Source organism: Trichechus manatus, unplaced genomic scaffold, assembly GCF_000243295.1.
Source record: "Trichechus manatus latirostris isolate Lorelei unplaced genomic scaffold, TriManLat1.0 scaffold00115, whole genome shotgun sequence".
Lineage (NCBI taxonomy): Eukaryota > Metazoa > Chordata > Mammalia > Sirenia > Trichechidae > Trichechus > Trichechus manatus.
Genome location: NW_004444051.1, coordinates 7,965,194 through 7,983,612, shown reverse-complemented (window position 1 = coordinate 7,983,612; position 18,419 = coordinate 7,965,194). Strand labels below are relative to the sequence as shown.

General features: G+C 40.1%; 1 pseudogene; it reads left to right on the top strand.

Annotated features, from left to right (window-relative positions):
• Positions 1–1,541: 1,541 nt before the first annotated feature.
• Positions 1,542–17,883, top strand: LOC101360347 (40S ribosomal protein S2 pseudogene; annotated as a pseudogene).
• Positions 17,884–18,419: the final 536 nt, after the last annotated feature.

Here is an 18,419-nt window from a genome sequence, read left to right as displayed (position 1 = left end):
TAAAATAATTTTCAGATTCAAAAAAACTGAAAAATTAACCTTTGATGGGCATGATAATCTGAGGCACTTGGCAGACTACTCCCCAGTGAAACTGGTGAAACTTATTTAAAAACAATCATTTAAAGTCTCTGGAAATGATCTCAGGGATATACAGAAAATAAAGAAACATATACTTAGAAAAATCTACTAAAATTTGGTAAGAGAAGAGATTCTGTGATAATTGAAGTGAGACCCAGCTCAGTGAGATGAAAATTCTACTTCAGACTGGTGCAACCAAGAACATAGAACTTCCTCTACCCACAGCTCCCAGTCAAAGGACTGTCTTTCTGGGAGGGGTAAGATATCAGCATTTCTCATTCTGCCTCCCAACTACGTGTTGCTGAAGCCACATTCTGAATGAGTGTGGCCAAGAGGTTGGGGCTCCCTTTTTCCACCCAATTATCGCTTGTGGGACAGAGGTTCTACCTTGGGCAGGGTGCCACTGAGAATATTGGGGCCCTAATCGCTGTTGCCCTGGCTTATAAAATGGTGGTTCTACACCAGGAAAGGGAAGCTGAGAAGACCTAAGGTTACTCCCCCCGCCGCTAAACTCTCAGCTCCTAAAGCAGGGGTGTCACTCAAAGAATGTCATTTTCTCCACTCAAGGGGAGAAAAAGAAGCTCAATTAATCCAATAGAATGCTGGAAAGGCAGAAAGTATAGATACGGAGGAAAAAGTAAAAAAAAGAAAAGAAAAATGAGAGGGAAGAAAAATATTCAAATACATCAGAAATAGATGTAAATAGACTAACTCTCCCATTTAAAAAACAGATAGTTATATTAGATTAAAAACAAATTCACATGAAAAGATGCTATCATTAGCCATTAGAGAGTTGCAAATCAAAACTACAATGAGATACCATCTCCACTTCTGCAAGAATTTCACTGATCAAAAAAGCAGAAAACAACACATGCTGGCGAGGTTGGGGGGAGATTGGAACTCTTATACACTGCTAGTGGGGCTGTAAAATGGCACAACCACTATGGAAAATGGTATGATGCTTCCTCAAAAAGCTAGAAATAAAAATACCCTATGATCCAGCAATCCAACTCCTAAGTATACATCCCAGAGAAATAAGAGCAGTGACACAAATAGACATATGCACCACCATGTTCATTGCAGCATTATTCACAATAGCAAAAAGATGGAAACAACCTATGTGTCCATCAATGGATGAATGGATAAACGAATTGTGGTACATACATACAATGGAACACTGTGCAAAGATAAAGAATAATGATGAGTCTGTGAAACATCTTATAACATGGATGAATCTGGAAGGCATTATGCTGAGTGAAATAAGTCAATCATAAAAGGACAAATATTATATAATACCACTTTTATAAAAAGTTAAAAATAGGTTTACATACAAAAAGCAACATTCTTTGATGGTTACCAGGGATGGGAGGGGGAGGGAAGGAGAATCACTTACTAGATAGTAGACACTTGTTAATTTTGGTGAAGGGAAAGGCAATACACAATATGGGGGAAGTCAGCACAACATGACCAAGGTAAATGAAGGCATTAAGAGGTATGCAACAATAAAAGACAACTACATTAAATGCTATATAACATGTACAATTCTGCCACAACAGTAATAACAACTCAAAATTTCTGACTGGTTACATAGGTAGATATGTATGCTATACAGGTGTGGGAGGGCATATGGGAGTACATGCATGTGCATACATATGTATAGCTGTGGGCATTTGTACATACATATTGTACGTGCTGCATTAGATTCATATACATAATAGAGCACACAGCAAGCGCAGTTACAGAAACTTCTTAGACATACCCAAGTATCTCATGGGACTGAGTTACGGGGCTTGAATGCTGTGATAGTTAAGCTTGTGTGTCAACAGACTTAATGGTCTGAGACTGGAGGGACCCCAGAAGACATGGCCCCTGGACACTCTGTTAGCCCAGAATTGAAACTATTCCCGAAGCCACTCTTCAGACAAAGATTAGACTGGACTATGGGACATAAAATGATACTCGTGAAGAGAGTGCTTCTTAGCTCAAGTAGATACATGAGACTAAATCGGCAGCTCCTGTCCACAGGTGAGATGAGAAGGCAGAGAGGATCAGGAGCTGGCTGAATGGACATGAGAAATCCAGGGTGGAAAGGAAGAGTGTGCTGTCACATTATAGGTAGAGCAGCTAGGGTCACACAGCAATGTGTGTATAAATTTTTGTATGAGAAACTGACTTGAGCTGTAAACTTTCACTTAAAGCACACACAAAAAAAAGATTGTGTGTCAGCTTGGCTGGGCCATGATTCTCAGTGTTTATATGTGATCACTATCATGATGGAATCAGCTGTGAGCAGCCAATCAGTTGAAAAGGAGTTTCCTTGGGGGTGTGGCCTACATCAGAATATAAGCAGACGTTCTGGCTTTTTGCTCACTTTGGATCCTGCAGCTGCCTCCTGTTGGTCTGACCTCCAGCTCTTGGGACTTGAACTATCAGCTTATCTGCCAATCTTGGGATTCATCAATCTTCACAGCCTGTGAGTGGGAGCCCTGCTTTCAACCTGCTGATCTTGGGTTCGCCAGCACCTGCAGCTACATGAATTAGGAGAAGCCTTGCTGTCTTGCCTGCCAATCTTGGGATTCATCAATTTTCACAGCCTGTAAACAAGAGCCCTGCTCTGTGTATCAAGAGAAGCCTCTATCCTGATCCATGGACTTGGGACGTTCCAGCCTCTACAATCATGTGAGCTGATACCTTGATATAAATCTCTCTCTATATATATTTATATGCTTTACTGGTTTTGCTTCTCTAGAGAACTCAGCTTAAGACAAATGCTAAGGGCTTTAGTCTCAGGGGAAATCTAGGTCAACTGGCATAACATAGTTCATAAAGATAATGTTCTGCATCCTAGTTTGGTGAGAAGCGTTTGGGTCTTAAAATACAACTATTGGTCTCTTACCTTCTGGAGCAGGAAAAGTGAAGGAAACCAAAGACTCAAGGAAGCAATTATTCCATAGTACTAATGGCCCACACAAACCACAACCTCTTCTAGCCTGAGACCAGAAGAACTAGTTGGTGCTTGGCTACCACTACTGATCGCTTTGACTAGGGACACAATAGAAGGTACCAGTTAGGATGGGAGAAAAATGTAGAACAAAACTCAGATTCATAAAAAATACCAGACTTACTGGACTGATAGAGACTGGAGGAACCCCCAAGACTATTGCTGTAAGATACCCTTTTAATCTGGAACTGAAGCCTCTCCTGGGTACCTTTCAGTCAAATAATAGATTGGCCTATAAAATAAACAATAGCACCCAAGAGGAATGTGCTCCTTAGAACAGTCAACTATATGAGACCAAATGGGCAACATTTGCCCAAAAGCAAAGATGAGAAGGAAAGGAGGGGCAGGGGAACTGGAGGGACAGAAACAGGGAGGGCTGGGTGGAAAGGAGGAGAGTGCTGACACATTGCTGGGAAAGCAACCAAAGTTACAGAAAAAACTGTGTATAAATTGTTGAATGGAAAACTAGTTTGCTGTGTAAACTTTCACTTAAAACACAATAAAATGTTCAAAAAAACAAATTCAGCTAAATGCTACACAAAGGTACACATCTAAAACATAAGTACACAGAAAAATTGAAAGTGGAAGGATAGAAAAGATATATAGACCCATAAGCCCTTAACCGAAACTTCAGAACCAGATGTGTTTCCAAATGCAGATTTTTAAAATAATTTAAGAAATTAATACAGAGCATATGCTGTATATTGCATAATATTCTCAGTAGGGTTCGGGGCTGCACCCCATAATCAAATACAGTAACATTTCTGAAAGAAACATAAATATTCACAGTAAGTGGAACAAATAAACACTATAAATAGTCTCAGATTAGCACGGTTAGGTTTTGCTGCCAAAAGAATTATGAAAAAACCTTTTGGTTTTGAGAGTTTTTTGGTTTTCAAAATGGCAGTATGGAATTGTGGACCTGAACCCAGTAAACATTAGCCAAAAGAGAGCCGGTATACTTGTGGCAATGTCAAATAAAACAGATTCTTAGGCAAATAGCATTATTAAACAAACAAACCCAAACTCATTGCTGTGAAGTCGATTCCAACTACAGCCACTCTGTAGGACAGAGCAGAACTGCCCTGTAGGGTTTCCAAGGAGCAGCTGGTGGATTCGAACTGCCAAACTTTTGGTTAGCAGCCGAGCTCTTAACCACTGCACCACCAGGGCTCTGAGAGATCTATACATACTATCTATTATCATTTTCCGGGAGGCATATTCTCAAGCATCCATGCACAGGAGACACATCCTAGAGCTACAGAATTGTCATCCTCCCACATCTCCCAAAACCTCACCATTTTCTCTTTACCCTTAAGGCAGTTTCTAAATTGGATGAACTCACAATCCTAAAACATTCTGATACTTCTCAGCCTTAAACACACATTATGCTTTTAACTAAAAAATGCAGAGTGATTTGGGTAAGGAGTGAATTTAGAACTGGAAATGTAAAGCCTTTTTAAACGTATTTAAATTTTCTTCTACTCTCATTCACCAATTATCCTCCATAAAATAGAAAAAGAAAATAATTGTAATTAAAATCGGTCAGAGTAACAGCAGTTGACATATAAATACAGTAAAAAAATGTCTAAAATAAAAACAGCATATTTATCCTTATTTTTATAGAACACCAGAGACTTCTCAAGAAGTGAAATTGTACAGGGTGTACTTCTCTTCACCAAAGACATCAGAGAATGCTCAGGACAAAGCACTGCTGACGTTTGCCTCACAAAGAACCTTGAAACAAGATGGAGACGTGCATACTCACAATCTACCACAAGAGGGCGGTCATCAAAAGGGACTGTAAGGTCACGCGGCCCTAAATTAAACTGGAAGAGTAAATCCATGACTGAGAAGGTTGAGAATATTTATATAATCAGGGGCTGCCGCTAGAACTGGTAAAACAACCACCCAATTTAAGGTTTGCTGCTTTTTTTCAACACCATTTTTATGTTGTTAATACTGTTTTGTTAATGAATTCTCAGAGATGCTGTATAAAGGATGATACATTTTCCCGTCTGTGTGGTAAAACAGAAACCAGATGAATTCCTCACATGAAACAAACCCAGTAAGCATCAGCATTAAGTGGGTTTTGTTTCAGGTAGACTTCACACCAAAAAAAAACAAAAAAAAAGGAGGATAAAAGGGGTTCAACCTGTATTTCCCTACTAAAAAGGAAGGGAGAAGTGAAATTAAATCTTGCATCCATTTTGAACTGTTAAGAAGTTAAAACTTGCGTTCAAACTCCAGTTTTATTATCTTTCAAAAGTATGCATAGCATTCGCCACCTTAGCCTCACTGTCTCTCCATATCAGTACAGGTTTTCCCTTGGGTAACTCATTATTCATGTGGTTTCAACTGACAAATCCATTCTATAGATCTGGTCTGTTAGCCAAGGATCTACTTGGTTTCCAGATACCAAGAGGTGATGTGTGTGTTTGCAGATCAGAGCAGGCCCTGGGGTCAGGCAGTTCTGGGTTTGAAGGCTGGCTCCACTTCTTACTAGCTTACTAGCTGTATGGAACCTTGGATCAGTCTCTTAATCTGTTTGAGCCTCTGTTTCCTTACTTGTTAAATGGGAAGAATATAGTATCTGCCTCATACAGCAATTGTAAGGATTCAATGAGATAAATAATGTAAAGCACATACTGTGGTGCTTAGTCCAAGAATGTGCTCAATAAATGATAATTATTATCATTCATTTATTCACAAATATTTAGTGAGCACCTACGATGTGCCAGGTACTATTCTAGGTTCTTGAGGTTCATCCATGAACAAAATAGCTGATGATCCCTGCCCTTGTGGGCTTGCTTTCCAAGAAGGGGAGGCAGACAGTAAACAGTAGGCATTCTAAATGAGTAAAGTATGCTAAAAGGCAAGAAGTTAATAAGTATTACAAAAAAGAAAAAAAGTAGAGTGGGGTAAAGAGGCTTGAGAGGGCCAGTTTTCAGTTTTTAAATAGGGCAGTCAGGTAGGCCTTATTTGGAAGGCATTGTTGTTAGTAACCATCAATTTCAACTCATGCTGAGCCCATGTGTGCAGAGTAGAACTGCTCCAAAGGGTTTTCAAGGCTGTGACCTTCTGGAAGCAGATCACCAGGCCTGTCTTCCAAGGCACCTCTGGGTGGATTAGAACCTAGAGTCCCTGGGTGGCACAAACAGTTAAGTGCTTGACTACTAGCCAAAAGGTTGGCAGTTCAAACCCACCCAGAGGTGCCTTGGAAGACAGACATGGCGATCTGCTTCCAGAAGGTCACAACCTTGAAAACTCTGTGGAGCAGTTCTACTGTGAACATACAGGGTCTGTATGAGTTGGAATCCACTGGAAGGCAACTAACAACAACACCAGCAATACTAAGTGAAAGAAGCCAGACACAAACTAACATAAAATTCAATTTATATCACTTTCTGGAAAAGGCAAAACCATAGGTACAGAAATCAGGTCAGTTGTTGCCATGTATTCTGTGTGTGCTACCCAGAGACTCCTTGAAAATGAGGCTTCAGTAAAGAGTTGGGGAAGGTGAGGATGACACCGTGTAGCTATTGGGGAAGAGCATTTCAGGCAGAGGGAACAGCCAGTTTGAAGACCCTACGGCAGAAGCATGCCTGGCTTGTTCCAGTACTAGCAAAGGAGACCAGGGCAGCAGGGTAGAGAGAGCATCTCCAAACTGGATGACCTATTCTCGCATCAAACAACATGACTTTCCAAATAAAACACAGCATCTTTCCCCTGTCAAACCTTCTGCAAATTTTCCCTCTTGATTAAATGGTAAATTCTTCCAAGATCAAATCTTTAAAGTCATTTTTTTTTATTCCTTCTCTACTTCATTCCTTATGTTCTATTCATTTTTTTTCTTTTTAATGACTTTGGATTTATCCATTTTGGAGCCCTGGTTTGGCACAGTGGTTAAGAGACACGGCTGCTAACCAAAAGGCTGGCAGTTCGAATCGACCAGCTGCTCCTTGGAAACCCTATGGGGCAGTTCTACTCTGTCCTACAGGGTCACTATGAGTCTGAATCAGCTCAACGGCAACTGGTTTGTTTCCCCCCCACCACCCCATCTGTGGTATGACCACACAGAGACAGATTAAGACCTGGCTTTGAAACTAAAAAAGGTATGGTGCACTTCTTTATAAGCTGCAAACGTCTGTAAAACTTTAAGAAAACTGAAAATTTCTCATTTTTAGGTGCCCTTGCTATGTCCCTGAGTATGTGCTTACTCTGCCTATCAGGTATCACAAACAGCAGTCCCCATGTCTACATTCCTATCAGCCGCCTCACTTCTAGGTTAGTGCCATTGTTTCTTAACCAGTCTCTTCCTTCGGTACCTCCCAGCTATACTCTACACAACACAAAACTTTCTGACTGACCTTTCTAAGATGTTGCATTCATTAGTCATCTCTATACTTAAGTACTTGTAATGCCACTTATTACTAGATAAAGTCTAAGTTGTAATGCCTGTCACTCATAATTATGAACAACTTGAGGTCAGAAACCAAGTTTTAAACTTCTCTTGTATTGTCAGAAATGCTTCGCATTGTGGATGATACATGCAAACACTCAACGCTTGCTGAATTGATTTACAAAAGAAAGAAAACAACAGAAAATAAGAGAAAAAGTGAAACTCACAGTCTCAAGTTATTCTAGCTCTGAAGACAAAAAAAAAAAAAAACAACTCATTGCTGTCTAGTCAATTCCAACTCAACTGCCCCATAGGGTTTCCAAGGCTGTAAATCTTTACGGGAAGAGACTGCCACGTCTGTCTCCCTTGGAGCATTGGGTGGGTTCCAAATGTCTACCTTTCGTTTAGCAGTTGAGCTCTTAACCACTGTGCCACCAGGGCTCCCTCTCTGAAGACCATATTGGGTTTTGCTTTAAGTCAAGTTATTGAGGTAGAATTTACATACAGTAAGATTTACTCTTTTTAGTGTACAATTCTCTGAGTTTTGACAAACGCATATCGCCATGTAACTACCATTATTATCAAGATATAGAACCGTTCTATCGTTCTAAAATATTCCCTTGTGTCCTCTCCTCTTGCCCCCAGCAATCGTTAATCTGTCTTATGTTCCCATAGTTTTGCCTTTCCTAGATGTCATATAAATGGAATCATACACTCTATGGCCTTTGGAGTCTGGCTTCTTTTACTTAACATAATATATTTGAAATTACATTTTGTCGCATGTATCAATAGTTTGCTCCTTTTGCTGAGTAGTATTCCATTGTATGGAATACTAAAGTTTGTTAATTTACTTACCAGATGAAGGACATTTAGATTGTTTCTAGTTTTGGGCAATTTTATCTCAACTTCCACAATTAAGCAATAATGAGGATTTTTGGAAAATAAATAAAATAATTTTTGAATAAAATTACTGTAATTATTCATGTACAAGTTTTTGATATATTTAACTTTTAAAGACAATGCAAAACTATTTCTCAAAGTGGCTATGACCATTTGGCACTCCCATCAGCAATATAGGAGAGTTCCAGTTGTTCCACATCCTCACCAGCACTTGGTATTGTCATTTTTTTTTCTTTTTTATTGATTTATCAATTCTTTTTTTTTTTATTCTATGAAATCTTTTTTTTTTAAATTGTGCTTTAGATGAAGGTTTACAGAGAAAATTAGTTTCTTATTAAACAATTAATAAACGTATTGTTTTGTGACATTGGTTGCCAACCCCACGATGTGTCAACACTCTCCCCTTCTCGACCCTGGGTGCCCTATTACCAGCTTTCCTGTCCCATCCTGCCTTCTCTTCCTTGCCCCTGGGTTGGTGGGCCCATTTAGTCTCATTTTGTTTTATGGGCTGGACTCAGTCTGGTGGAGGCTGTAGGAGTTTTGGTCCATTAGTCCTTTGGACTTATATTTCCCTTGTGTCTTTGGTTTTCTTCATTCTCCCTTGCTCTGGACAGGGTGGAACTAGTGGAGTATCTAAGATAGCCACTCACAAGCTTTAAGACCCCAGACACTGCTCACAAAAGTAGGATGTAGAACAGTTTCTTTATAAACTATGTTATGCCAACTGAGCTAGATGTCCCCCAAGACCATAATCCCCAACCCTCAGACCAGTAATTCTGTCCCTCAAGGAGTTTGGATGTGTCTGTGACGCTTCCATGACCTTGCCTTGGTCAAGTTGTCCTGGCTTCCCCAGTATTGTGTACTGTCTTACCCTTCACCAAAATTACCACTTATCTATTGTCTATTTAGTTTTTTTTCCTCCTCACCCATCCCCTCCCTCGTAACCATCAAAGATTGTTTCTTTCTGTGTGTAAACCTTTTCATGAGTTTTTACAACAGTAGTCTCATACAGTATTTGTCCTTTTGTGATTGACTTACTTCACTCAGCATAATGCCCTCCAGATTCATCTATGTTGTGAGATGTTTTGCAGATTTCATCATTGTTCTTTATCGTTAGTAGTGTTCCATTGTGTGTATGTACCATAGTTTGTTTATCCGTTCATCTGTTGATGGGCACTTAGGTTGTTTCCATCTTTTTGCTATTGTGAATAGTGCTGCAATGAACATGTGTGTGCGTATGTCTAATTGTGTGACAGCTCTTATTCTCTAGGATATATTCTAGGAGTGGGATTGCTGAATCCTATGGCATTTCTATTTCTAGCTTTTTAAGGAAGCACTATATCTTTTTCCAAAATGGTTGTACCATTTTACATTCCCACCAGCAGTGCCTATGAGTTCCAATCTCCCAGCAGCTTCTCCAGCATCATTTTATCAATTTTAATTGGTGTATTTCATTGTGGTTTTATTTACATTTCCCTAATGACAATGTTGGAATCCCTGAGTGGTGTCAATGGTTAAGCACTTGACTACTAGCTGAAAAGTTTGGCGGTTCAAAACCACCAAGAGGTGCCTTGGAAGACAGGCCTGGTGATCTGCTTCTGAAAGGTCACAGCCTTGAAAATCTTATGGAGCAGTTCTACTCTGCACACATGAGATCATCATGAGTCAGAACTGACTCAATGGCCACCTAACAACAACGAACAACAACAACAACACAAAGACAATGTAGAGCATCTTTTCATGCATTTAATTGCCATCCGTATATATTCCTCAGCAAAATGTCTATTCAAACCTTTTATTCATTTTTAATTGGGTTGTTTGTTTCCTTACTACTGAGTTTTGAGAACTCTTTAAATATTCTGAATACAATTCCTTTATCAGATATGTGTTTTGCAAATATTAATTGGAAGAACATCAGTTTCTCAGGAGAGGCAAACTTTTTCCTGTCATTAAATGCTCAGGAAATTTATCATATAGTTTCTGATATAGAAGACCCATAAGGAATATTGAATAACATCAAGAAAAACAGCAGTTTTGAAGGAAAGGCAAAAATTTCTTCACAGGAAGTTATTGTATCCACTTTTAACATAATTTGGGGGAAACACAGCATGTAGGAATTCAGTGAGTTCACATCCAGTGTTCCTCAAAATGTGGCCAGTAGTTTCTCCTGAATCAAAATCACCTAGCACAACTTGATAAAAATGTAGATTCCTAGGTCTTATCCCAGAACGACCAAATACAAATCAGAGGAGTGGCAGAGCCCAGGAATCTGTACATTAAAACTTGAGAACCACCTCCATAAAAAAGTATGGCAGTGAGGAGGTGGAGCCAAAATAGCACTATAGACAGAAGCACCACCTTGTCCCTCAACAGCAAAGACCCAAAAACCTAAGTAAAACAGAGACAAACATCAGTCCTGGAACCCTAAGTGTCCAATGAAGAGATAAAGAACTCAGCCAAGCACTGAATGGGATAAGAAACTGACAGAGAACAGAGAGTGAGGAGAGAGAGCAGAGGTCCCACATCAGCTAACGCAGCACGGATTCGCCATCTTGGACTCCTGTTGGAGATCGGCAGACAGGGAGTATGGGAAAGCAGCCTTATGGAGCTTCCAGCAGGAGACAGAGCACCCAGTAACCATCAATGTATGCTTTCCCACACCCCATCCTTCTTCCCCCTGCTCGGCCTCTGCTGCTTCCTAGCTGGCTGCAGCGTCTTGGCCAGCTGGGAGGTGCTGGCTCTGTGCTGCTTGAATTTGCTCTGCCCACACTGGCTGGCTTCCTCAGTGCCATTTCTTGGTTGCTGGTTGTCTTAGTCATCTAGTGCTGCTACAACAGAAATACCACAAGTGGATGGCTTTAACAAAGATAAATTTATTTCTTCACAGTAAAGTAGGCTAAAAAAGTCCAAATTCAGGGCATCACCTCCAGGGGAAGGCTTTCTCTCTCTGGCAGCCTTCTCATCAGTGTTTCCCCAGACTAGGAGCTTCTCCATGCAGGGACCCCAGGTCCAAAGGACGCACTCTGCTCCTGGCACTGCTTTCTTGGTAGTATGAGTTCCCCTGTCTCTCTGCTCACTTGTCTCTTTTATATCTCAGGAGATTGCCTCAGGACACAATTGAATCTTGTAGATTGAGTCCTGCCTTACTAACACAACTACCACCCATCCTCCCTCATTAACATCATAGAGGCAGGATTTACAACATATAGGAAAATCACACAATACCAAGAATCATGGCCTAGCCAAATTGACACACACATTTTAGGGGGGACATTATTCAATCCATGACACTGGTGTTGCATTTTTCTGCTTCTTTTGGTTTCCTCCCTGCCTCTCACCTCCTCCCCCTCCTTTCTCTAGAACACCTGGTTCCGTGTGCCATCTTTGCTTCTTCTTGACAGGTTGTGAATTGCCCCTCGCCTGGGGAACTGCTTCCCCGGTCTGCGCTGCCACACTGGTGGGATCCTTAGAGCATTTTTGTTTTGTTTGTTTGTTTTCTTTTTCTTTTCGCAGCTTGGGAGCCCCTTCTAGCCAGGCTGTACTGCGTGGCTTGGGAGCCACTTCCCTGGTCTGCGCAGCTGCACCAGTGGGATCACTGGGGGCTTTTCTAAATTTGCTTCTTTTTATTATTATTTTTTTCTTTTTGTCTTTCTTCATTTCTCAGTTTCTCATCTCTCTCTAGTTACCTTCTTTTCCTGTCTCCTCAATACCTGATGCTGTGTGTCATCTCTTCCCCTTCTAGCCAGGCTGCACTGCACAGCTTGGGAGCCACTTCCCCAGTCTGCACAGCCATGCCAGTGGGATCCCTGGGGGACTTTCCTTTTTTTTCTTTTTATGTGTTTATTTTTTGTTTCCTCTTTTCCTTTTTTGCTTTTTATTTTTCTTCATTTCCCATTTCACTCTGCTTTCCTTTCTTTCCTGTTTCCTGAATACCTGGTGCTGTATGCCATCTCTGCCCCTTCTAGATGGGCTGTGCCCCGAGGCCTGGGTGCCACCTCCCCAGTTGTCAGTAGGATCCCTAGGGTCATTTTTTTGTTTTTTCTTTAAAATTTTATTTATTTCTTTTTCTTTTTCTCCATTTCTCAGTTTGTCATCTCTCCACTCCAGTGGCAAGCTCCCTCAGCCCTTTTCATTTGTTTGTTTGTTTTGGCTCCTGTTTCTCCTCTCTCTCTTCTATCCCATACCCATCTTAGCTGCACACATCACAGCTTCCCCCCTTCTTCCTACCTACCTGCACTGTGAGGTGAACATCAAACCATGAGGAGCATAGGCACGGCCTACTGGAACCTGCCCTTCACTGACTCCCAGCTCACCCTGTCAGCCCTAATAAGTGCCACAAACAACCCATCCCAGCCTCTCTCCTTCAGCTGAATCTGCCCTGCTGAACCATAGCTGAGTGACTGGCCCTGCCCAATGGACAAGGAGGTGAAAAGTATAGTGTACATACATAAGCAAACAACAAAGAATGCACAGCCCACCTGTTCAGTTATAATCAAATAAAATAAAAGCAGGATAAAACAAACAAATCTGCAATCAATAAATGAAGACAATAACTACTGAATGTACTGAAGACAGCAAACAATATTAAAACTTAAAAAAAGGACAGGATAGTTCCAGTAGGCATCCAAAATAAAACATCAGATGACTTTCCAGTAGAGGAAAATGCACTAGAACTACCTGACAGGGAATTCAAATCTCTAATATTCAGAGCTATCCAACAGTTGAAGAAAAAAGCAGGCAAAAATGAGAAAAAAATAGACAAATTCATGGAAAAGGCAGACAAAAAATGAAAGAATTCAGGAAAACAAAGGTATAAAATGTCAAAATAAATTCACAACTAGAAATCATACAAAAACAACAATTAGAAATCTAAAAGATAAAAAGATTTCAGAAATGGACAGTGTCATAAAAGGTCTGAGGAGCAGGTTTGAAGCAATGGAAGACAGGATCAGTGAAATTGAAGACAAACGCTTGATACAACATTGTTGGAGGAAAAAATCAGAAAGAAGTACCAATAAAAATGAAGAAACCCTGAGAATTATGTGGGATACAATCAAAAGCAAAAATTTGCAAGTGATTGGATTTCCAGAACAGGTGGAGAAAATGAAAAACGCAGAGAGGGCCATTGAAGAATTGCTGGCAGAAAACTTCCCTAATATCATGAAAGATGAAAAGATGACCACCCAAAAAGCTCAACAAACCCCATATAGGATAGACCCCAAAAGAAAATAACCAAGGCATATCATAATCACACTCACTAAAACCAAAGACATCGAAAAAAACCTGAGAGCAACTCAAGAAAAATGAAGTCACATACAGAGGGGAAACAATAAGACTAAGCTCTGATTACTCAGCAGTAACCATGCAGGCAAGAAGGCAATGGGCTATGACATATATAAAACTTTGAAACAAAAAAAAATGGACAACAAAGGATACTATATCCTGCAAAAACTCTCATTCAGATATGATGGTGAAATTAGGACATTTCCAGATAAAGAGAAATTAAGGGACTATGTAAAAACCAAACAAAAGTTACAAGAATTATTAAAGGGAGTCCTTTGGTTTGAGAACAAAACACATCAGACCACAGCCTGAATCTAGGATGCAAGATCACACCAGCCAGATACAAACTTAAGAAATGAACTCTCAAGGACTTTTCAAAACAAAAAGAATTACAACAGGGAACCAGGGAGGTTAATCTGTAAATGACAACAACATCAAAACAATAAAAGAGGCAATAAACAGTGTAGGTATAGAACTTTCTAATGGAGAGGAAGGCAAGGGGATATCAAGTAATAATAGACTAGTTCAAACGTAGGAAGATAAGGGTAAATTTCGAGCTAACCACAAAGAAGTTTTTCAAACCTACTCATAAAAAACGAAGAAAAACATAAAGTCTCAGTAAAAACAAAATCTACAAAAACAAAAGAAATGAAAAAAATCAACAAACAAAATAAATTTAGCACAGGAGAGTAAGAGGAACAAAGAAAACGTCAGCACCACAAAAAAAGCACTACAAAATGACAGCAATAAACTCACACCTATCAATGATGACACTGAACATAAGTGGCCTAAATGCACCTTTAAAGAGAGAGTGACAGAATGGATAAAAAAACAGCATCCATCAATTTGCTGTCTACAAGAGACACACCTTAGAAATGAAGACGTAAATTTACAAAAAAATCAAAGGATGGAAAAAAATATATCAAGCAAATAGCTACCAAAAAAGAGCAAGAGTGGCAATACTAGTCTCAGATAAAATAGACTTTAAAACAAAATCCACCATAAAAGACAAAGAAGGGCACTATATCATGATTAAAGGGACAATCCATCATGATGACATAACTATAATAAATATCTACACACCAAATGACAGGGCTCCAAAATACATAAAACAAACTCTACTAGCACTGAAAAGAGAAATTGACAACTCCACAATAATACTAGGAGACTTCAACACACTGCTCTCAGTGAAGGTCAGAACATTTAGAAAGAAACTCAACACAGATACAGGAGACCTGAAGGACACAATCAACCAACTTGAACTCATAGAAATATATACAACATTCCACCCAACAGCTGCAAAGTACACATTCTTTTCCAACGTACAAGGAACGTTCTCTAGAACAGACCACATCTTAAGCCACAGAGCAACCCTTAACGAAATCCAAAACACTGAGATAATACAAAGTCTCTTCTCTGACAACAACACCATCAAGGTAGAAATTAACAACAGGAAGAGCAAGGAAAGAAAATCAATTACATGGAAACTGAATAACAGTCTGCTGACAAACCACTGCGTAATAGAAGAAATCAGAGATGGAATCAAAAAATTCCTGGAATCAAATGGGAATGAAATCATATCATACCAAAACCTTTGGGACACGGCAAAGGCAGTCATCAGAGGACAATTTATAGCAATAGATGCACACATCAAAAAAGAAAGGGACAAAATCAAAACATTACCTACAGAACACAAACAAATAGGAACAGAACAGCAAAAAAAGCCCACAGCCACCAGAAGAAAGGAAATAATAAAGATCAGAGCAGAAATAAATGAAATAGAGAATAGAAAAACAATAGAAAGAATCAACAAAACCAAATGTTGGTTCTTTGAAAGGATCAATAAATTTGACAAACCACTGGCCAGAATGACAAAAGAAAAACAGGAGAGGACACAAATAACCCAAATCTGGAAATGGGGACATTACAACAGACCCAACAGAAATAAAAAGGATCATAACAGAGTATTATGAAAAACTATACTCCACAAATTTGAAAAGCTAGAGGAAATGGATAAATTTCTAGAAACACACTACTCACCCAAACTAACACAAAGTCATGTAGAAAATCTGAACAGACCCATAACAAAAGAAGAGACTGAAAAGGTAATAAAAAAAAATACCCGCCCCCCAAAAAGCCCTGGCCCAGATGGCTTCACTGGAGAATTCTACCAAACATTCAGAGAAGAGCCTACACCAATACTATGCAAACTATTTCAGAACATTTCCTTTTCGGAAATGACACTTCCAAATTCATCCTATGAAGCCGGCATAACCCTGATACCAAAACCAGGCAACGACAACACAAAAAAAGAAAATTACAGACCAATATCTCTCATGAATATAGATGTAAAAATTCTGAACAAAATTCTACCAATAGAATTCAGCATCATATCAAAAAATTAATACACCACAACCAAGTAGGATTCATACCAGGTATGCAAGGATGGCTCAACATTAGAAAATCAATCAACGTATTCCACCACATGAATAAAAGGAAAGAATCACATGATCATCTCAATTGACCCAGAAAAGGCATTTGACGAAGTCTAACACTCATTCCTGATAAAAACTCCCAATAAAATAAGTATAAAAGGGAAATTTCTCAACGTAATAAAACGCATCTATCCAAAAACAAATGGCCAACATCTTAATGGAGAGGGGCTGAAAACATTCTGCTTGAGAACAAGAACAAGACAAGGATGCCCTTTATCACCACTGCTATTTAACATTGCTAGAAGTCCTAGCTAGAGCAATAAGGAAAGAAAAAGAAATAAAGGGCATCCAAATTGGTAATGAAGAAGTTAAACTGTCCCTGTTTGTGGATGATATCATACTATACATAGAAAACCCAAAAGACTCCATGAGAAAACTACTGAAACCAATAGAAAGATTCAGCAGAGTAGCAGGATACAAGGTAAACATACAAGAATCAGTTGGATTCCTATACACCAATAAAGAGAATGATGAAAATGATATTGGGAAAACAATACCATTTATAATAGCCCTAAAAGAATAAAATACTTATGAATAACTCTAACCAGGGATGTAAAAGACCTGTACAAAGAAAACTACAAAACACTACTGCAAGAAACCAAAAGAGATCTATATAAATGGAAAAACATACCATGCTCATGAATAGGTAGACTCAACGTTGAAAATGACCATTCTACCCAAAGCAATTTACAAATACAATGCAATCCCGAACCAAATACCAACAACATTCTTTAAAGAGATGGAAAAACTAATCATTAGCTTTATATGGAAAGGGAAGAAGCCCCGGATAAGTAAAGCACTACTGAAAAAGAAGAATAGCTTCTTCTCTGAGAAAACACCAAACGACGGATGACGCCAGTGCAGCAGAAGGGCCTGGAGGACCCTGGGACCGGAGGACGGGAACCCGCGGCAGCTTCCCCGGAGGCTTCAGTAGTGGCCTGTGGGGCTGGGGTTGTGGCAGTGGTCGGGGCCGGGGCCGAGGCCAGGGAGCTCATGGAGCCAAAGCCGAGGACAAAGAGTGGCTCCCATCACCAAGCTGGGTCGCCTGGTTAAGGACATGAAGATAAAGTCCCTGGAAGAGAGCTATCTCTTCTCCCTGTCCATCAAGGAGTCTGAGATTATTGACTTCTTCCTGGGGATGGCCCTCAAGGACGAGATTTTGAAAATTATGCCTGTGTAAAAGAAGATGCACGCTGGCCAGCGGATCAGGTTCAAGGCATTCGTTGCCATTGGTGACTATAATGGCCGTGTCGGCCTAGGCTTTCAGTGCTCCAAGGAGGCGGCCACCACCACTCATGGGGCCATCATTCTGGCAAAGCTCTCCATCGTCCCGTGCTGCGAGGATTCTGGGGGAACAAGACTGGCAAGCCCCATGCTGTTCCCTGCAAGGTGGACTGGCCACTGCAGCTCTGTGTTGGTGTGCCTCATCCCTGCACCGAGAGGCACTGGCATAGTCTTGGACCCTATGCCCAAGAAGCTGCTGCTGATGGCCGATATCCACAACTGTTACACTTCAGCCAGGGGCTGCACTGCCACCCTGGGCAACTTTGCCAATGCCACCTTTGATGCCATATTCAAGACCTACAGCTATCTCACCCCTGATCTCTGGAAAGAGATTGTGTTCACCAAGTCTCCCTACCAGGAATTCACTGACCATCTCGTAAAGCTCCCACACCAGAGACTCAGTGCAGAGGACACCGGCTCCAGCTGTGGCCACCATATAGTGGTTTTTATAAGAGAAAAATAAAGTGAATTGTCTGTTAGAAAAAAAAAAAAGAAGAAGAAGAATAAAGTAGGAAGACTCACACTACCTGACCTTAGAACCTACTATACAGCTACAGTAGTCAGAACAGCCTGGTGCTGATACAACAACAGATACCTTGACCAATGGAACAGAATTGACAACCCAGATGTAAATCCATCCACCTATGGTCACCTGATCCTCAACAAGGGCCCAAAGTCCATAAAATGGGGAAAAGACAGTCTTTTTAACAAACGGTGCTGGCAAAACTGGATGTCCATCTGCAAAAAAATGAAACAGGACCCATACCTCACACCATATACAAAAACTAATTCAAAATGGATCAAAGACTTAAATATAAAGCCCAAAAATATAAAGTTCATAGAAGAAAAAATAGGATCAACGCTAGAGGCCCTAATACATGGCATTAACAGGATACAAACCATAACCAACAGCACACAAACTCCAAAAGATAGGCTAGATAACTGGGAACTTCTAAAAATTAAACTTATGTTCATC